The sequence below is a fragment of the Entelurus aequoreus genome, linkage group LG26 (assembly GCF_033978785.1).
Source record: "Entelurus aequoreus isolate RoL-2023_Sb linkage group LG26, RoL_Eaeq_v1.1, whole genome shotgun sequence".
Classification (NCBI taxonomy): Eukaryota; Metazoa; Chordata; class Actinopteri; order Syngnathiformes; family Syngnathidae; genus Entelurus; species Entelurus aequoreus.
Window position 1 is genome coordinate 16140112 of NC_084756.1, and position 21706 is coordinate 16161817.

At 39.9% G+C, this 21706-nt stretch overlaps 10 non-coding genes across 10 annotated transcripts; 4 read left to right on the plus strand and 6 right to left on the minus strand.

Annotated features, from left to right (window-relative positions):
- Positions 1-596: 596 nt before the first annotated feature.
- trnad-guc (transfer RNA aspartic acid (anticodon GUC)) lies at positions 597-668 on the plus strand. Its single transcript has one exon. It is a non-coding gene; the product is annotated as a tRNA-Asp (tRNA).
- Positions 669-1785: 1117 nt separating this feature from the next.
- trnal-aag (transfer RNA leucine (anticodon AAG)) lies at positions 1786-1867 on the minus strand. The gene has a single exon. It is a non-coding gene; the product is annotated as a tRNA-Leu (tRNA).
- Positions 1868-2500: 633 nt separating this feature from the next.
- Positions 2501-2572, minus strand: trnae-cuc (transfer RNA glutamic acid (anticodon CUC)). Its single transcript has one exon. It is a non-coding gene; the product is annotated as a tRNA-Glu (tRNA).
- An 885-nt stretch (positions 2573-3457) lies between these two features.
- Positions 3458-3529, minus strand: trnae-uuc (transfer RNA glutamic acid (anticodon UUC)). The gene has a single exon. It is a non-coding gene; the product is annotated as a tRNA-Glu (tRNA).
- Positions 3530-4309: 780 nt separating this feature from the next.
- On the plus strand, positions 4310-4381 carry trnad-guc (transfer RNA aspartic acid (anticodon GUC)). The gene has a single exon. It is a non-coding gene; the product is annotated as a tRNA-Asp (tRNA).
- A 1117-nt stretch (positions 4382-5498) lies between these two features.
- Positions 5499-5580, minus strand: trnal-aag (transfer RNA leucine (anticodon AAG)). Its single transcript has one exon. It is a non-coding gene; the product is annotated as a tRNA-Leu (tRNA).
- A 633-nt stretch (positions 5581-6213) lies between these two features.
- Positions 6214-6285, minus strand: trnae-cuc (transfer RNA glutamic acid (anticodon CUC)). The gene has a single exon. It is a non-coding gene; the product is annotated as a tRNA-Glu (tRNA).
- Positions 6286-7170: 885 nt separating this feature from the next.
- trnae-uuc (transfer RNA glutamic acid (anticodon UUC)) lies at positions 7171-7242 on the minus strand. The gene has a single exon. It is a non-coding gene; the product is annotated as a tRNA-Glu (tRNA).
- A 485-nt stretch (positions 7243-7727) lies between these two features.
- On the plus strand, positions 7728-7799 carry trnad-guc (transfer RNA aspartic acid (anticodon GUC)). The gene has a single exon. It is a non-coding gene; the product is annotated as a tRNA-Asp (tRNA).
- Positions 7800-15399: 7600 nt separating this feature from the next.
- trnad-guc (transfer RNA aspartic acid (anticodon GUC)) lies at positions 15400-15471 on the plus strand. The gene has a single exon. It is a non-coding gene; the product is annotated as a tRNA-Asp (tRNA).
- Positions 15472-21706: the final 6235 nt, after the last annotated feature.

Below are 21706 nucleotides of genomic sequence, written 5' to 3' on the forward strand. Positions count from 1 at the left end.
GTGGAAAAATGGTACAATAGTAACAAAAAAGAACAGACTTTCCTTCCTCATGTCTTCTTTTGTCTTCGTAGTGTAGTCCGTGTTGAGGATAAGGTCGTTGTTTCCACACAATGTCACCAGACAGGCCAACTCCCTCCTGCTGGTTGCACCGTGCGGGCCAGTGATACATCCTATCACTGCGGTGTCATCCAAATACAGAAACAGATAAAAGTGGCCTGAATGTCTTAAGTAAGGGCGGAGATCTTCAAACGACATGTTGATAAACATACAACCTTGACCACCTTTTAGCTTTACTGGATGCTGCTGGCGGGCCTTAAATCTGTGCTGGTTGTGTTTTTTTTTATTGCATACCTGGCATGGAAAACTCCAAAGCTAACGTTTTGGCCTTATTTTTGAAAGCTTTCTAAATGAGGCCCAGGGTCTTATTGCCTCAGTCAGGGAAGATACAAGTGCGTTACCAGCAAAAATGGCAGTGGTGGGATTTGAACCCACGCCTCCTGAGAGACTGGAGCCTTAATCCAGCGCCTTAGGTCGCGGTGTGGCAGGCAAAAGCCAAGCCTGTTTGGTTGTCCCCAGGAAAATAGCATGCTAAGCAGTCCTCGTTAGTATAGTGGACAGTATCTCCGCCTGTCACGCGGAAGACCAGGGTTCGATTCCCTGACGGGGAGATTTTGCAGGTGCCTCCTATTTCCTTCAATTACCATCTTGTTGAAATTTCAGAAGTGACCACAGTATCCTTCTCCGAATGTTGTGATGTTGTTGATTCAAAACAGTGAGGATGGTTCTACAGCATGTTAGTGTGGAGGAGTGCATATGATGAGTCATTTGTTAGTCTGCTCTCTCCTGCCTGTGCAATGCAACCAACAAGATCTGGATGCCGTCATTGACTAGGTTAGGTTGTTCTTCAAACGACATGTTGATAAACATACAACCTCGACCACCTTTTAGCTTTACCGGACGCTGCTGGCGGGCCTTAAATCTGTGCTGGTTGTGTTTTTTTTATTGCATACCTGGCATGGAAAACTCCAAAGCTAACGTTTTGGCCCTATTTTTGCAAGTTTTCTAAATGAGGCCCAGGGTCTTATTGCCTCAGTCAGGGAAGATACAAGTGTGTTACCAGCAAAAATGGCAGTGGTGGGATTTGAACCCACGCCTCCCGAGAGACTGGAGCCTTAATTCAGCGCCTTTGGTCGCGGTGTGGCAGGCAAAAGCCAAGCCTGTTTGGTTGTCCCCAGGAAAATAACATGCCAAGCAGTCCTCGTTAGTATAGTGGACAGTATCTCCGCCTGTCACGCGGAAGACCAGGGTTCGATTCCCTGATGTGGAGATGGTGCGGGTGCCTCTTACTTTTTTCAATTACCATCTTGTTGAAATTTCAGAAGTGACCACAGTATCCTTCTCCGAATGTTGTGATGTTGATGATTCAAAACAGTGAGGATGGTTCTACAGCATGTTAGTGTGGAGGAGTGCATATGATGAGTCATTTGTTAGTCTGCTCTCTCCTGCCTGTGCAATGCAACCAACAAGATCTGGATGCCGTCATTGACTAGGTTAGGTTGATCTTCAAACGACATGTTGATAAACATACAACCTCGACCACCTTTTAGCTTTACCGGACGCTGCTGGCGGGCCTTAAATCTGTGCTGGTTGTGTTTTTTTAATTGCATACCTGGAATGGAAAACTCCAAAGCTAACGTTTTGGTCTTATTTTTGCAAGTTTTCTAAATGAGGCCCAGGGTCTTATTGCCTCAGTCAGGGAAGATACAAGTGTGTTACCAGCAAAAATGGCAGTGGTGGGATTTGAACCCACGCCTCCCGAGAGACTGGAGCCTTAATCCAGCGCCTTAGACCGCTCGGCCACACTACCCTCAATCCGTGCTTTCGGAGGATCAATTTGTCCGCATTATGAGATCGCAGAAATACTGAATAGCAAAACTTTGGTCGCGGTGTGGCAGGCAAAATATCATCCCAAGCAGTCCTCGTTAGTATAGTGGACAGTATCTCCGCTTGTCACGCAGAAGACCAGGGTTCGATTCCCTGACGGGGAGATGGTTCAGGTGCCTCTTATTTTCATCAATTACCATCTTTTTGAAATTTGAGAAGTGACCACAGTATCCTTCTCCGAATGTTGTGATGTTGATGATTCAAAACAGTGAGGATGGTTCTAAAGCATGTTAGTGTGGAGGAGTGCATATGATGAGTCATTTGTTAGTCTGCTCTCTCCTGCCTGTGCAATGCAACCAACAAGATCTGGATGCCGTCATTGACTAGGCTAGGTTGTGTGTGGAGAACTGGAAAGGTGTCGTGCAGTGGACCTCGAAGACGACAAGAAGAGGAAAGCGGAGAATCTCGGGCACATTCTTTGGGCCAAGTTTGAGCAATGTCCCCATTGCCTTTATGGAAAATGTCAACTATAATGATTTGTATATCATGAGCATAAAACATGGAAGTCACATAAGTTAATTATAAATTGCCTGCTCTGAGAAAGGGTCGGATAGCTTTCCCTGACCGGGAATCGAACCCGGGCCGCGGCGGTGAGAGCGCCGAATCCTAGCCACTAGACCACCAGGGAGTTGATCACTGGTTCAGACACTGGTCTCCTGCATGGTTTCTTGACAAATGTGTGAAGCACCCATTGCATTCATATGCCATGTCAGAAATGCGAATTGTCTTCTTTGAACCGGGGTAACTTTTGTGTCTTAGTGAAGTGATAACCACTACACTATGGAAACTGCTGCATGAATTTGGACTTGGGTGTGGAAAAATTGTACAATAGTAACAAAAAAGAACAGACTTTCCTTCCTCCTGTCTTCTTTTGTCTTCTTAGTGTAGTCCGTGTTGAGGATAAGGTCGTTGTTTCCACACAATGTATCCAGACAGGCCAACTCCCTCCTGCTGGTCGCACCGTGCGGATCAGTGATACATCCTATCACCGCAACAGTTGGCCCTCTGCTCTAGCCGCCGGGAAAATGCCTCACACAAATCCTCTCTCTGCCTAAACAAATCTCTTCTGCCTGGCTCCAAAGAAGTGTGGCCTTTTTGGTCCTGCCTAAATCGCCCAAGATCTGTGAAACGGAACGTTGCAGGGTATCCATGAACAAATGAGGCTATGAGGATGGTTCTACAGCATGTTAGTGTGGAGGAGTGCATATGATGAGTCATTTGTTAGTCTGCTCTCTCCTGCCTGTGCAATGCAACCAACAAGATCTGGATGCCGTCATTGACTAGGCTAGGTTGTGTGTGGAGAACTGGAAAGGTGTCGTGCAGTGGACCTCGAAAACGACAAGAAGAGGAAAGCGGAGAATCTCAGGCACATTTTTTGGGCCAAGTTTGAGCAATGTCCCCATTGCCTTTATGGAAAATGTCAACGATAATGATTTGTATATCATGAGCATAAAACATGGAAGTCACATAAGTTTCTTATAAATTGCCTGCTCTGAGAAAGGGTCGGATAGCTTTCCCTGACCGGGAATCGAACCCCGGCCGCGGCGGTGAAAGCGCCGAATCCTAGCCACTAGACCACCAGGGAGTTGATCACGGCTTCAGACACTGGTCTCCTGCATGGTTTCTTGACAAATGTGTGAAGCACCCATTGCATTCATATGCCATGTCAGAAATGCGAATTGTCTTCTTTGAACCGGGGTAACTTTTGTGTCTTAGTGAATTGATAACCACTACACTATGGAAACTGCTGCATGAATTTGGACTTGGGTGTGGAAAAATTGTACAATAGTAACAAAAAAGAACAGACTTTCCTTCCTCATGTCTTCTTTTGTCTTCGTAGTGTAGTCCGTGTTGAGGATAAGGTCGTTGTTTCCACACAATGTCACCAGACAGGCCAACTCCCTCCTGCTGGTTGCACCGTGCGGGCCAGTGATACATCCTATCACTGCGGTGTCATCCAAATACAGAAACAGATAAAAGTGGCCTGAATGTCTTAAGTAAGGGCGGAGATCTTCAAACGACATGTTGATAAACATACAACCTCGACCACCTTTTAGCTTTACTGGATGCTGCTGGCGGGCCTTAAATCTGTGCTGGTTGTGTTTTTTTTTATTGCATACCTGGCATGGAAAACTCCAAAGCTAACGTTTTGGCCTTATTTTTGAAAGCTTTCTAAATGAGGCCCAGGGTCTTATTGCCTCAGTCAGGGAAGATACAAGTGCGTTACCAGCAAAAATGGCAGTGGTGGGATTTGAACCCACGCCTCCTGAGAGACTGGAGCCTTAATCCAGCGCCTTAGGTCGCGGTGTGGCAGGCAAAAGCCAAGCCTGTTTGGTTGTCCCCAGGAAAATAGCATGCCAAGCAGTCCTCGTTAGTATAGTGGACAGTATCTCCGCCTGTCACGCGGAAGACCAGGGTTCGATTCCCTGACGGGGAGATTTTGCAGGTGCCTCCTATTTCCTTCAATTACCATCTTGTTGAAATTTCAGAAGTGACCACAGTATCCTTCTCCGAATGTTGTGATGTTGTTGATTCAAAACAGTGAGGATGGTTCTACAGCATGTTAGTGTGGAGGAGTGCATATGATGAGTCATTTGTTAGTCTGCTCTCTCCTGCCTGTGCAATGCAACCAACAAGATCTGGATGCCGTCATTGACTAGGTTAGGTTGTTCTTCAAACGACATGTTGATAAACATACAACCTCGACCACCTTTTAGCTTTACCGGACGCTGCTGGCGGGCCTTAAATCTGTGCTGGTTGTGTTTTTTTTATTGCATACCTGGCATGGAAAACTCCAAAGCTAACGTTTTGGCCCTATTTTTGCAAGTTTTCTAAATGAGGCCCAGGGTCTTATTGCCTCAGTCAGGGAAGATACAAGTGTGTTACCAGCAAAAATGGCAGTGGTGGGATTTGAACCCACGCCTCCCGAGAGACTGGAGCCTTAATTCAGCGCCTTTGGTCGCGGTGTGGCAGGCAAAAGCCAAGCCTGTTTGGTTGTCCCCAGGAAAATAACATGCCAAGCAGTCCTCGTTAGTATAGTGGACAGTATCTCCGCCTGTCACGCGGAAGACCAGGGTTCGATTCCCTGATGTGGAGATGGTGCGGGTGCCTCTTACTTTTTTCAATTACCATCTTGTTGAAATTTCAGAAGTGACCACAGTATCCTTCTCCGAATGTTGTGATGTTGATGATTCAAAACAGTGAGGATGGTTCTACAGCATGTTAGTGTGGAGGAGTGCATATGATGAGTCATTTGTTAGTCTGCTCTCTCCTGCCTGTGCAATGCAACCAACAAGATCTGGATGCCGTCATTGACTAGGTTAGGTTGATCTTCAAACGACATGTTGATAAACATACAACCTCGACCACCTTTTAGCTTTACCGGACGCTGCTGGCGGGCCTTAAATCTGTGCTGGTTGTGTTTTTTTAATTGCATACCTGGAATGGAAAACTCCAAAGCTAACGTTTTGGTCTTATTTTTGCAAGTTTTCTAAATGAGGCCCAGGGTCTTATTGCCTCAGTCAGGGAAGATACAAGTGTGTTACCAGCAAAAATGGCAGTGGTGGGATTTGAACCCACGCCTCCCGAGAGACTGGAGCCTTAATCCAGCGCCTTAGACCGCTCGGCCACACTACCCTCAATCCGTGCTTTCGGAGGATCAATTTGTCCGCATTATGAGATCGCAGAAATACTGAATAGCAAAACTTTGGTCGCGGTGTGGCAGGCAAAATATCATCCCAAGCAGTCCTCGTTAGTATAGTGGACAGTATCTCCGCTTGTCACGCGGAAGACCAGGGTTCGATTCCCTGACGGGGAGATGGTTCAGGTGCCTCTTATTTTCATCAATTACCATCTTTTTGAAATTTGAGAAGTGACCACAGTATCCTTCTCCGAATGTTGTGATGTTGATGATTCAAAACAGTGAGGATGGTTCTAAAGCATGTTAGTGTGGAGGAGTGCATATGATGAGTCATTTGTTAGTCTGCTCTCTCCTGCCTGTGCAATGCAACCAACAAGATCTGGATGCCGTCATTGACTAGGCTAGGTTGTGTGTGGAGAACTGGAAAGGTGTCGTGCAGTGGACCTCGAAGACGACAAGAAGAGGAAAGCGGAGAATCTCGGGCACATTCTTTGGGCCAAGTTTGAGCAATGTCCCCATTGCCTTTATGGAAAATGTCAACTATAATGATTTGTATATCATGAGCATAAAACATGGAAGTCACATAAGTTAATTATAAATTGCCTGCTCTGAGAAAGGGTCGGATAGCTTTCCCTGACCGGGAATCGAACCCGGGCCGCGGCGGTGAGAGCGCCGAATCCTAGCCACTAGACCACCAGGGAGTTGATCACTGGTTCAGACACTGGTCTCCTGCATGGTTTCTTGACAAATGTGTGAAGCACCCATTGCATTCATATGCCATGTCAGAAATGCGAATTGTCTTCTTTGAACCGGGGTAACTTTTGTGTCTTAGTGAAGTGATAACCACTACACTATGGAAACTGCTGCATGAATTTGGACTTGGGTGTGGAAAAATTGTACAATAGTAACAAAAAAGAACAGACTTTCCTTCCTCCTGTCTTCTTTTGTCTTCTTAGTGTAGTCCGTGTTGAGGATAAGGTCGTTGTTTCCACACAATGTATCCAGACAGGCCAACTCCCTCCTGCTGGTCGCACCGTGCGGATCAGTGATACATCCTATCACCGCAACAGTTGGCCCTCTGCTCTAGCCGCCGGGAAAATGCCTCACACAAATCCTCTCTCTGCCTAAACAAATCTCTTCTGCCTGGCTCCAAAGAAGTGTGGCCTTTTTGGTCCTGCCTAAATCGCCCAAGATCTGTGAAACGGAACGTTGCAGGGTATCCATGAACAAATGAGGCTATGAGGATGGTTCTACAGCATGTTAGTGTGGAGGAGTGCATATGATGAGTCATTTGTTAGTCTGCTCTCTCCGACCTGTGCAATGCAACCAACAAGATCTGGATGCCGTCATTGACTAGGCTAGGTTGTGTGTGGAGAACTGGAAAGGTGTCGTGCAGTGGACCTCGAAGACGACAAGAAGAGGAAAGCGGAGAATCTCGGGCACATTTTTTGGGCCAAGTTTGAGCAATGTCCCCATTGCCTTTATGGAAAATGTCAACGATAATGATTTGTATATCATGAGCATAAAACATGGAAGTCACATAAGTTTATTATAAATTGCCTGCTCTGAGAAAGGGTCGGATAGCTTTCCCTGACCGGGAATCGAACCCGGGCCGCGGCGGTGAAAGCGCCGAATCCTAGCCACTAGACCACCAGGGAGTTGATCACTGGTTCAGTGGTCTCCTGCATGGTTTCTTGACAAATGTGTGAAGCACCCATTGCATTCATATGCCATGTCAGGAATGCGAATTGTCTTCTATGAACCGGGGTAATTTTTGTGTCTTAGTGAAGTGATAACCACTACACTATGGAAACTGCTGCATGAATTTGGACTTGGGTGTGGAAAAATTGTACAATAGTAACAAAAAAGAACAGACTTTCCTTCCTCATGTCTTCTTTTGTCTTCTTAGTGTAGTCCGTGTTAAGGATAAGGTCGTTGTTTCCACACAATGTCACCAGACAGGCCAACTCCCTCCTGCTGGTCGCACCGTGCGGGCCAGTGATACATCCTATCACTGCGGTGTCATCCAAATACAGAAACAGATAAAAGACACTGGAGCCTTAATTCAGCGCCTTTGGTCGCGGTGTGGCAGGCAAAAGCCAAGCCTGTTTGGTTGTCCCTAGGAAAATAGCATGCCAAGCAGTCCTCGTTAGTATAGTGGACAGTATCTCCGCCTGTCACGCGGAAGACCAGGGTTCGATTCCCTGACGGGGAGATGGTGCAGGTGCCTCTTATTTTCTTCAATTACCATCTTGTTGAAATTTCAGAAGTGACCACAGTATCCTTCTCCGAATGTTGTGATGTTGTTGATTCAAAACAGTGAGGATGGTTCTACAGCATGTTAGTGTGGAGGAGTGCATATGATGAGTCATTTGTTAGTCTGCTCTCTCCTGCCTGTGCAATGCAACCAACAAGATCTGGATGCCGTCATAGACTAGGTTAGGTTGATCTTCAAACGACATGTTGATAAACATACAACCTCGACCACCTTTTAGCTTTACCGAACGCTGCTGGCGGGCCTTAAATCTGTGCTGGTTGTCTTTTTTTTATTGCATACCTGGCATGGAAAACTCCAAAGCTAACGTTTTGGCCCTATTTTTGCAAGTTTTCTAAATGAGGCCCAGGGTCTTATATACCTCTATACCTTACAACCCTACAAGATGGCCGCCGTGAGCAACGTGAGTTGAGACCGTCTCTACACAAGTCCCAGTATGTAAGGTTAATAATGGCATAAACGCTCCAGTGATACAATAATTTAAGTCGTTTTCGTTGTATATATCCACCTCTCTGCAATTGGTGAGATATATACTCCTCACGAGGGTGATTTGGCGGAAGATAAGGTGCCTCGAACGCCGAGTGACTCATTGTTCACCTGCAAACATGCCACAACGGAAGAAACGCATTCAACACATTTAGATGAAGAAAAATGGAGAAAAGAATGGGATGGTCCAATTTTCTTTTCACATGGTTACAGAAATTCAAAAGGTGTTATGATTTTGATAAAAAAAAACTTTAATTTTCAATTTAACTCTATGGAAAAAGACTCACAAGGACGTTGGCTAATATTAAATATGATTATTCAAGGTCAAAAGATGTGTGTTTTGAATCTGTATGGGCCAAATGTTGATGAACCTTCCTTTTTTGAAGAAATAAGTGACATGTTGCAAGAACAACAAGGGGAAATTATTATTGTGGGGGACTTTAACGTTGCTTTGGATAAAGTTCTGGACCGAAAAGGGAATTTTTCAATGGATTATCATCCTCAATCTTTACAAAAGATTCAAAATGTTATGGATGCATTTGATTTAATTGATATCTGGAGATTCAAAAACCCTAGGTTAGTACGGTATACATGGAGAAGACAAAACCAGGCAAGTCGTATTGACTATTTTTTGATATCATTTTCATTGCTAAACAAAGTGACTGCAATAGCAATCGATGATAACTTGCGTTCTGATCATAATTGTATAGGAATAAATATTGCAATTGAAGATAATACACGTGGGCCCGGATATTGGAAGTTTAATCAAATGCATCTACAGCAGACCTGGGCATTGTACGGCCCGCGGGCCGCATCCGGCCCTTTGCGCATCCCTGTCCGGCCCGCGTGAGGCCAATCATAAATTACAAAATAAATTTTAAAAAGTATCTATGTCGAGTGTGCAATACAACAGTGCTGCTTTTGTTTTGAAAAGCGTTATTTGTATTACTTCCGTGTGGACGTATGCGCGTGTGCGATTGTGAGTGAATTGAACGGCGCAATTACAAATGACAAAATAAAGTTTAAAAAACATCTATGTCGTGCGCGCAATACAACTGTGCTGCTTTTATTTTGAAATGTGTTATTTATGCCGTATGTCCGGAGGGAACCTGTGAGGGAAGGTGCATAGAGACAAGTGATGAGACGCTAAAAAAAGAAAAGTTGATGAGGAATGGCGTGTTTCCAACAAGAGATGGACTGCCAAGTATTTCTTTACATAAATTAATGGTAAAGCCGTGTGCTTAATGTGTGGTACACAGGTTGCTGTGTTTAAATATCATTTTAATCGCCACTACACGAAGAAACACGAGGGAAAATACCGGGATGTGTCTGATGAAGCGCGCGCAAGGGAGGCTGATGCGTTGATGGTAAAACTGCAAACCCAACAAGGACTTTGTGCCATATTTCACACCCCCAGAGATGCAGCCGTCAGGACAAGTTTCGTCATTTCTCACAAAAGCGCCAGAAAAAGTAAGGCGTTTTCTGACGGAGAGTTTATTAAGGAGTGCTTATTGGACTTTGTTGCGCTGATAATGCCCGGAGACAGGACTGTTTTTCTCTAACTTTGGATGAGAGCTCTGATGCAGTCAATTAAAGAGACAACCACAGGTAATGACTTGTTCACAGAGGTAAATGCGTGTTGGGACACGCTGGCAGGTGTGACAATCCAATCCACTTTATTTATATAGCACATTTAAACAACAAAATGTTTCCAAAGTGCTGCACAACAATATTACAAACAATATTCAAATATTATCCTTAGCTCCACCAATGACTGAATAAAAAGAAAAAAACAATTACATATAAAACCAATATAAAAAACAATATAGAATAGATATGATTAAAAACTATTTTTAACAACAGATGGTTGTCCAAATCTGATGGGGAAAAATGTTGGATAATGCAGGATAAAGTGACCTTAAAAAGCAATCTGCTTCTGTATAAAGTTAAGTTAGGTTAAATGAAATTATTATTATTATTATTATTATTAATTATTATCATCATTATTATTTATCTTATGGTATATCAAAAATAATATTGAGCAAAATTTAATTGAAATATTGTCGTGTGGCCCTCCAGCAGTGCTCGGGTTGCTTATGCAGCCCCCGGTGAAAATTAATTGCCCACCCCTGATCTACAGGATGATGAATTTATCGAAAAAACAAAGCAATTTATTACTGATTTTTTTTAAAATAATGTAGGATCTTCAAATCCCCAAATAGTCTGGGAAGCCTTCAAATGTTGTTTTAGAGGATATGCCATTGCATACTCTTCATGGGAAAAAAAAAAAATTAAAGCGGCAGAACAGGAATTAAAGAAAGAAATTGAGGATTTACAAAAAAACATTGACAGTAATGATAATCTAACTAGTGAGCAACTGAATACCTTTACAGCCAAACAAGAGGAGTTAGCAGATTTAGTTGAAAAACAATTATTGAAAAGTTATGACTGCAACAGAGCAATCTGGATGAAAAAAGGTGAGAAGTGTTCAAAATTCTTTTTAAATATCCAAACAAAAAATCGTTCTAAAAAGAACATTTCCAAGCTTATTAAAACAAATGGAAAGGTATTGGATACACACACCACATTGTTGAAAGAAATGGAAAATTACTTTAAAAACATTTTTTCTAATCCAGTAATCCCTCCTGAAACTACAACTTTTTTTCCAGAAAATTATGAAAGAAAATTGAATTCGGAAGAAAGCCATTCATGTGAAGGCCTCATTAGAGAGGAAGAACTTGTGGACGCTGTTAAATCTTTTCATCCAGGGAAAACCCCAGGATTAGATGGAATACCTATTGAGGTTTATCAAGTATTTTATGATGATCTTAAGAAACCATTACTTTCTAGTTTTAATTACTCATATGAGACAGGTTTTTTGTCCAACACTCAAACAGAAGGTCTTATTTCCTTATTATTGAAACAGGAAATAAATGGTCAGTATAAAGACCCAGTTCATCTAAAAAATTGGAGACCAATAACACTTCAGTGTTATGATGCTAAAATCCTGGCAAAATGTTTGGCTACACGACTTAAGTCTGTTTTGTCAAATATTATTCACCAAGATCAATCAGGCTTCCTACAAGGAAGAAATATAGGAAACAATATTACACAGTTATTAGAAATTATAGAGAATTATAATATGGAAAATAAAAGAGGATTAATTTTTGTAGCCGACCTGGAGAAGGCTTTTGACAAAATTAGCTTGGATTTTATTTGTAAAAGCTTAGTTTTTTTCAATTTTGGCAACTCCGTATTACACTGGATCAAGACGCTATATAATAAAACTAATTGTAGAATTATCAATAATGGATACATCTCTGGGACAATACCTCTATTAAGAGGTCTAAAACAAGGGTGCCCTTTGTCTCCATACTTATTTATTATTGCTATGGAAATATTGGCGATTAAAGTTAGATTGAATAAAAATATTGAAGGGCTCAGTAATAATAATATTGAAAGTAAAATAACAATGTATGCAGACGATACAAGCTTCTTTATAAGCCCCAATCCTCATTGTCTGCAAAACCTTCTTGATCTTTTGGACATATTTTCACAGCAATCTGGGCTTAAGCTAAATTATGATAAATGTAAAATATTAAGGATCGGAAATCTAAAGGGAACGTCCTTTCGAATGGAATGCAAAGTGCCTGTTTTGTGGACAGATGGACCAGTTAACATACTTGGTGTTGTTGTCCCAGAGAACCTGGAAGATCTAGGCTCAGTAAATTATGATAATCGACTAAGAAAGCTGGATAAAATTATGCAATTATGGAAAGGGAAATCCTTAACCTTGTATGGTAAAATATCTATTGTCAACTCGTTAATTATTCCTCAATTTATTTATTTGTTTTTGTCATTACCAGCTCCATCACAAAACTTTTTTAATATTTATGAGCGGAGGGTCTTCGATTTTGTCTGGGACGGCAAACCAGAAAGGATTAAAAGAAAGGTTTTGTACAATGAATATGAATATGGGGGCTTGAAACTTCTCAACCTTGAAGCTATGTGTCTGTCTTTAAAAGCATCAATTGTTCCAAAGATGTATTTAAACACTGAGTGGTACACAAGTGTCCTGTTGGACAGAAAACATGTATTGTATCAAAAGAAATTGTATCCTTTTTTACAAGTGATCCCCTCCCATTTTCCTTATGTAGAGAGTCTGCTGGGAAACATGGCGGGGTTCATAAAGGAAACAATCCACTCATGGTGGTGTTTTCAATTTTATGTACCAGAAAAAAGAGATGATATTTTGCAGCAAATAATATGGATGAACTCTAATATTGTAATAGATGGAAAGCCTTTCTTTTGGAAAAATATGTTTGAAAGAGGAATCATTTTTGTCAATGACATTATCAATGAGAATGGAAAAATTATGAAATATGATGAATTTACCACTATGTATGGTGATGCTTGTTCAAGCTTTTCATTTAATCAACTAACTGGAGTCATTGGGAAAAGATGGAAACAAGTTAATTATGGAACTACTAAATTATTACTTTGTAAACCCTTAATAAGAAATTCTAGTTGGCAAAAAGGAACTAAAATAAATAGAAAAATATATAAGTTTTATTTAATAAAGAAATCTTTGAAGGCTGCCCCATACAACACATATGGAAAATGGGAGGACTTTTTTGACTGCCCGTTGCCGTGGGATGCAATATTCAAATTAATCTACAAAACCACTATCGATGTGCAAAATCGTTATTTTCAAATTAAAACTATTTATAACTTCCTACCCACGGGAAAAATGTTAAAAATATGGAATATGACAGAGTCAGATGATTGCCGATTTTGTTGTCAGGAGCCTGAATCCACCTTACATTTGTTTTGGTATTGTCATATTGTGTCTTCATTTTGGGTGGAAGTTGAAAAAATGTGTTTAAAGATTGGTTTGTTTATGAAGCTTGATGTGGTTTCTGTTATTTTAGGAGAGTTCATTGACAATCATGATTTAGTCAATTTAATTATAGTACTCGGTAAAAGGTTTATTTTTAAGGCAAAAAACAGATATTCACTTAGTATTTCTTTCTTTAAAACATTTATTCAGTATTTTTTAACTTTAGAAAATTATATGGTTGAAAACGATAATGATGCCAAAAAACATAAAAAAAAGATGGGAAGTCCTCAAAGGCTTATTTTGAAAATGTAATTTTGTTTATATATGATATGCAATCTGTTGTTGTATTCCCTATTTTAAGTGTACATAAATGAAGGTATGTGTTGCTGACTTCGACTTGGATGTGATGTGGACTGTACATGGGTGCTTAATTTGAAAATGTATTTTTGTTTGTGGATTGTATGCAACCTGTTGTGTTCCCTGGTTTTTGGTGTACATGGGTGAAGGTGTGTGTTGCTGAGCCCGATCTGGACGTAATCTGAACTGGACCTGGTTTTAAGAACCCTTTTGAACAATCTGATTTCATTGACAACCCGGTCTGGTGAAGTTAAGGTCCTTTGTTTGTTTTGTTTGAAAGTAAAACAAATTTAAAAACAATTACATAAAAAATAGTGATTAGTGAAAATGTTAGTGGACCAGCACCACACACAATCATGTGTGCTCGAATGACTGTATCCCTTGCAGACTGTATTGTTCTATACTGTAGGAACCAGAAGTTGTTGTTTTTTTAATAACAGAAAGAGACAGCTCCTTTTGTGTAAATGAGTGTGGATGAGTGTGAATGGGGGAGGGAGGGTTTTCTTGGGTTGATGCACTAATGGTAAGTGTATCTTGTGTTTTTTTTAAATGTTGTTTGAAATAAATAAAAAAAATAATAATAATAATAATTAAAAAAAATAATAAAAAAAAAAAAATTAAAAAAAAATTAAAAAAATGAGGCCCAGGGTCTTATTGCCTCAGTCAGGGAAGATAAAAGTGTGTTACCAGCAGAAATGGCAGGAGTGGGATTTGAACCCACGCCTCCCGAGACACTGGAGCCTTAATTCAGCGCCTTTGGTCGCGGTGTGGCAGGCAAAAGCCAAGCCTGTTTGGTTGTCCCCAGGAAAATAGCATGCCAAGCAGTCCTCGTTAGTATAGTGGACAGTATCTCCGCCTGGCACATTTTTTGGGCCAAATTTGAGCAATGTCCCCATTGCCTTTATGGAAAATGTCAACGATAATGATTTGTATATCATGAGCATAAAACATGGAAGTCACATAAGTTAATTATGAATTGCCTGCTCTGAGAAAGGGTCGGATAGCTTTGCCTGACCGGGAATCGAATCCTGGCCGCGGCGGTGAACGCGCCGAATCCTAGCCACTAGACCACCAGGGAGTTGATCACTTGTTCAGACACTGGTCTCCTGCATGGTTTCTTGACAAATGTGTGAAGCACCCATTGCATTCATATACCATGTCAGAAATGCGAATTGTCTTCTTTGAACCGGGGTAACTTTTGTGTCTTAGTGAAGTGATAACCACTACACTATGGAAACTGCTGCATGAATTTGGACTTGGGTGTGGAAAAATTGTACAATAGTAACAAAAAAGAACAGACTTTCCTTCCTCATGTCTTCTTTTGTCTTCTTAGTGTAGTCCGTGTTGAGGATAAGGTTGTTGTTTCCACACAATGTCACCAGACAGGCAAACTCCCTCCTGCTGGTCGCACCGTGCGGGCCAGTGATACATCCTATCACTGCGGTGTCATCCAAATACAGAAACAGATAAAAGTGGCCTGAATGTCTTAAGTAGGGGCGGAGATCTTCAAACGACATGTTGATAAACATACAACCTCGACCACCTTTTAGCTTTACTGGATGCTGCTGGCGGGCCTTAAATCTGTGCTGGTTGTCTTTTTTTTATTGCATACCTGGCACGGAAAACTCCAAAGCTAACGTTTTGGCCCTACTTTTGCAAGCTTTCTAAATGAGGCCCAGGGTCTTATTGCCTCAGTCAGGGAAGATACAAGTGCGTTACCAGCAAAAATGGCAGTGGTGGGATTTGAACCCACGCCTCCTGAGAGACTGGAGCCTTAATCCAGCGCCTTAGGTCGCGGTGTGGCAGGCAAAAGCCAAGCCTGTTTGGTTGTCCCCAGGAAAATAGCATGCCAAGCAGTCCTCGTTAGTATAGTGGACAGTATCTCCGCCTGTCACGCGGAAGACCAGGGTTCGATTCCCTGACGGGGAGATTTTGCAGGTGCCTCCTATTTCCTTCAATTACCATCTTGTTGAAATTTCAGAAGTGACCACAGTATCCTTCTCCGAATGTTGTGATGTTGTTGATTCAAAACAGTGAGGATGGTTCTACAGCATGTTAGTGTGGAGGAGTGCATATGATGAGTCATTTGTTAGTCTGCTCTCTCCTGCCTGTGCAATGCAACCAACAAGATCTGGATGCCGTCATTGACTAAGTTAGGTTGTTCTTCAAATGACATGTTGATAAACATACAACCTCGACCACCTTTTAGCTTTACCGGACGCTGCTGGCGGGCCTTAAATCTGTGCTGGTTGTGTTTTTTTTATTGCATACCTGGCATGGAAAACTCCAAAGCTAACGTTTTGGCCCTATTTTTGCAAGTTTTCTAAATGAGGCCCAGGGTCTTATATACCTCTATACCTTACAACCCTACAAGATGGCCGCCGTGAGCAACGTGAGTTCAGACCGTCTCTACACAAGTCCCAGTATGTGAGGTTAATAATGGCATAAACGCTCCAGTGATACAATAATTTAAGTCGTTTTCGTTGTATATATCCACCTCTCTACAATTGGTGAGATATATACTCCTCACGAGGGTGATTTGGCGGAAGATAAGGTGCCTCGAACGCCGAGTGACTCATTGTTCACCTGCAAACATGCCACAACGCGGATCAAAGGAGTCAAAACGTGGCCGTGATCAATTGTCCTCCAGTGATTTGGATGAAAAAGCAACGTTTACTCCGGACGATCGAAAAATGTTGCAAGCCATGGTTGAAAAACTTGGAAAATTGGACATTTTGGATGAACTAAAAACTGACGTTTCAGAGCTGAAAAAATCAGTCGAGCACAATCACGCTGAAATGGTGGAGATAAAAAAGGAACAGACAACGCTAAAAGTTGAGTTAACAAGCCTGAAACTCGAAACTACAAGACTGACAACGGAGAACGAGAAATTAAAGGCAGACTTGTTGGAACTCCGCTGCAGGAGCATGCGGTACAACCTGCTAATCATGGGAATTAGCGAAGATGGAGGAGAAACTTACGGCATTGCGGAGAACCTCGTCAGAGCCTTTCTGCAGGAGCAACTCGGCATCCCGGAGGAAGAAGTTAAGAGGATCCAGATGGAGCGAGCACACAGGATTGGCAGACGCAAGGAGGATGCTATACCGAGACCTATGCTTGTAAAGTTTACTAACTCCAAATGCAAAGACGAAATGCTTGCTGTCTCCAGAAGACTGAAAGGTACTAAATTCTTCATGACCAGCCAATATCCAATTGAGGTGGTGGAGAAACGACGTAAGTTGATTCCAATTATGAAGTCATTTAGGCAAAAAGGACAACAAGCTCGTCTTGTTGTGGATAAACTGTACATTAACGGTGAGCTGTACAGAAGCATGTGAGGAACAATAACCGTGTCGCGCAGTGATTGCGTCATCGCGACATCACCATGGTAACGACTTGACGGATATGTTTTGACATTTTGTTTGTGGAGCTTTTTAGTTTATTCTGGGACTGGACAATGTAGTTAGATGTTGGCAAACGGTCAGTGAATTATATATTTTGGGGGTTATATGTTTGTTTGTCTTGGGTGCTGTGGTGTGAATGGTATGTCTGTGGGTTTATTAGAGGGGATATTGGTTTCCTTGGAAATAGCAAGTGATGCTGCAGTTTTTAGTTACAAGATTTTCATGTCTATGAAACTTATGGTATTAAGAGAATCAATAAAATATACAATGAATTTACTCAGATTATATGATTTATAGGAACGATAATGAAGTTGGAATAATTAGTTATAATTGCAATGGTCTTGCAGACAACAGAAAAAGAAAACTTATATTTATGTGGCTGAATGAAAAAAAACAAGATCTTTTTTGTCTTCAAGAAACGCATTCAACACATTTAGATGAAGAAAAATGGAGAAAAGAATGGGATGGTCCAATTTTCTTTTCACATGGTTACAGAAATTCAAAAGGTGTTATGATTTTGATAAAAAAAAACTTTAATTTTCAATTTAACTCTATGGAAAAAGACTCACAAGGACGTTGGCTAATATTAAATATGATTATTCAAGGTCAAAAGATGTGTGTTTTGAATCTGTATGGGCCAAATGCTGATGAACCTTCCTTTTTTGAAGAAATAAGTGACATGTTGCAAGAACAACAAGGGGAAATTATTATTGTGGGGGACTTTAACGTTGCTTTGGATAAAGTTCTGGACCGAAAAGGGAATTTTTCAATGGATTATCATCCTCAATCTTTACAAAAGATTCAAAATGTTATGGATGCATTTGATTTAATTGATATCTGGAGATTGAAAAACCCTAGGTTAGTACGGTATACATGGAGAAGACAAAACCAGGCAAGTCGTATTGACTATTTTTTGATATCATTTTCATTGCTAAACAAAGTGATTGCAATAGCAATCGATGATAACTTGCGTTCTGATCATAATTGTATAGGAATAAATATTGCAATTGAAGATAATACACGTGGGCCCGGATATTGGAAGTTTAATCAAATGCATCTACAGGATGATGAATTTATCGAAAAAACAAAGCAATTTATTACTGTTTTTTTAAAAAAATAATGTAGGATCTTCAAATCCCCAAATAGTCTGGGAAGCCTTCAAATGTTGTTTTAGAGGATATGCCATTGCATACTCTTCATGGAAAAAAAAATAAATTAAAGCGGCAGAACAGGAATTAAAGAAAGAAATTGAGGATTTACAAAAAAACATTGACAGTAATGATAATCTAACTAGTGAGCAACTGAATACCTTTACAGCCAAACAAGAGGAGTTAGCAGATTTAGTTGAAAAACAATTATTGAAAAGTTATGAGTGCAAGAGAGCAATCTGGATGAAAAAAGGTGAGAAGTGTTCAAAATTCTTTTTAAATATCCAAACAAAAAATCGTTCTAAAAAGAACATTTCCAAGCTTATTAAAACAAATGGAAAGGTATTGGATACACACACCACATTGTTGAAAGAAATGCAAAAATTACTTTAAAAACATTTTTTCTAATCCAGTAATCCCTCCTGAAACTACAACTTTTTTTCCAGAAAATTATGAAAGAAAATTGAATTCGGAAGAAAGCCATTCATGTGAAGGCCTCATTAGAGAGGAAGAACTTGTGGAAGCTGTTAAATCTTTTCATCCAGGGAAAACCCCAGGATTAGATGGAATACCTATTGAGGTTTATCAAGTATTTTATGATGATCTTAAGAAACCATTACTTTCTAGTTTTAATTACTCATATGAGACAGGTTTTTTGTCCAACACTCAAACAGAAGGTCTTATTTCCTTATTATTGAAACAGGAAATAAATGGTCAGTATAAAGACCCAGTTCATCTAAAAAATTGGAGACCAATAACACTTCAGTGTTATGATGCTAAAATCCTGGCAAAATGTTTGGCTACACGACTTAAGTCTGTTTTGTCAAATATTATTCACCAAGATCAATCAGGCTTCCTACAAGGAAGAAATATAGGAAACAATATTACACAGTTATTAGAAATTATAGAGAATTATAATATGGAAAATAAAAGAGGATTAATTTTTGTAGCCGACCTGGAGAAGGCTTTTGACAAAATTAGCTTGGATTTTATTTGTAAAAGCTTAGTTTTTTTCAATTTTGGCAACTCCGTATTACACTGGATCAAGACGCTATATAATAAAACTAATTGTAGAATTATCAATAATGGATACATCTCTGGGACAATACCTCTATTAAGAGGTCTAAAACAAGGGTGCCCTTTGTCTCCATACTTATTTATTATTGCTATGGAAATATTGGCGATTAAAGTTAGATTGAATAAAAATATTGAAGGGCTCAGTAATAATAATATTGAAAGTAAAATAACAATGTATGCAGACGATACAAGCTTCTTTATAAGCCCCAATCCTCATTGTCTGCAAAACCTTCTTGATCTTTTGGACATATTTTCACAGCAATCTGGGCTTAAGCTAAATTATGATAAATGTAAAATATTAAGGATCGGAAATCTAAAGGGAACGTCCTTTCGAATGGAATGCAAAGTGCCTGTTTTGTGGACAGATGGACCAGTTAACATACTTAGTGTTGTTGTCCCAGAGAACCTGGAAGATCTAGGCTCAGTAAATTATGATAATCGACTAAGAAAGCTGGATAAAATTATGCAATTATGGAAAGGGAAATCCTTAACCTTGTGTGGTAAAATATCTATTGTCAACTCGTTAATTATTCCTCAATTTATTTATTTGTTTTTGTCATTACCAGCTCCATCACAAAACTTTTTTAATATTTATGAGCGGAGGGTCTTCGATTTTGTCTGGGACGGCAAACCAGAAAGGATTAAAAGAAAGGTTTTGTACAATGAATATGAATATGGGGGCTTGAAACTTCTCAACCTTGAAGCTATGTGTCTGTCTTTAAAAGCATCAATTGTTCCAAAGATGTATTTAAACACTGAGTGGTACACAAGTGTCCTGTTGGACAGAAAACATGTATTGTATCAAAAGAAATTGTATCCTTTTTTTACAAGTGATCCCCTCCCATTTTCCTTATGTAGAGAGTCTGCTGGGAAACATGGCGGGGTTCATAAAGGAAACAATCCACTCATGGTGGTGTTTTCAATTTTATGTACCAGAAAAAAGAGATGATATTTTGCAGCAAATAATATGGATGAACTCTAATATTGTAATAGATGGAAAGCCTTTCTTTTGGAAAAATATGTTTGAAAGAGGAATCATTTTTGTCAATGACATTATCAATGAGAATGGAAAAATTATGAAATATGATGAATTTACAACTATGTATGGTGATGCTTGTTCAAGCTTTTCATTTAATCAACTAACTGGAGTCATTGGGAAAAGATGGAAACAAATTAATTATGGAACTACTAAATTATTAGTTTGTAAACCCTTAATAAGAAATTCTAGTTGGCAAAAAGGAACTAAAATAAATAGAAAAATATATAAGTTTTATTTAATAAAGAAATCTTTGAAGGCTGCCCCATACAACACATATGGAAAATGGGAGGACTTTTTTGACTGCCCGTTGCCGTGGGATGCAATATTCAAATTAATCTACAAAACCACTATCGATGTGCAAAATCGTTATTTTCAAATTAAAACTATTTATAACTTCCTACCCACGGGAAAAATGTTAAAAATATGGAATATGACAGAGTCAGATGATTGCCGATTTTGTTGTCAGGAGCCTGAATCCACCTTACATTTGTTTTGGTATTGTCATATTGTGTCTTCATTTTGGGTGGAAGTTGAAAAAATGTGTTTAAAGATTGGTTTGTTTATGAAGCTTGATGTGGTTTCTGTTATTTTAGGAGAGTTCATTGACAATCATGATTTAGTCAATTTAATTATAGTACTCGGTAAAAGGTTTATTTTTAAGGCAAAAAACAGATATTCACTTAGTATTTCTTTCTTTAAAACATTTATTCAGTATTTTTTAACTTTAGAAAATTATATGGTTGAAAACGATAATGATGCCAAAAAACATAAAAAAAGATGGGAAGTCCTCAAAGGCTTATTTTGAAAATGTAATTTTGTTTATATATGATATGCAATCTGTTGTTGTATTCCCTATTTTAAGTGTACATAAATGAAGGTATGTGTTGCTGACTTCGACTTGGATGTGATGTGGACTGTACATGGGTGCTTAATTTGAAAATGTATTTTTGTTTGTGGATTGTATGCAACCTGTTGTGTTCCCTGGTTTTTGGTGTACATGGGTGAAGGTGTGTGTTGCTGAGCCCGATCTGGACGTAATCTGAACTGGACCTGGTTTTAAGAACCCTTTTGAACAATCTGATTTCATTGACAACCCGGTCTGGTGAAGTTAAGGTCCTTTGTTTGTTTTGTTTGAAAGTAAAACAAATTTAAAAACAATTACATAAAAAATAGTGATTAGTGAAAATGTTAGTGGACCAGCACCACACACAATCATGTGTGCTCGAATGACTGTATCCCTTGCAGACTGTATTGTTCTATACTGTAGGAACCAGAAGTTGTTGTTTTTTTAATAACAGAAAGAGACAGCTCCTTTTGTGTAAATGAGTGTGGATGAGTGTGAATGGGGGAGGGAGGGTTTTCTTGGGTTGATGCACTAATGGTAAGTGTATCTTGTGTTTTTTTTAAAATGTTGTTTGAAATAAAAATAAAATAAAAAAATAATAATAATAAAAAAAAATAATCGCCGCGCTCTCCGGGGGTGGGGGGGGGCTCGT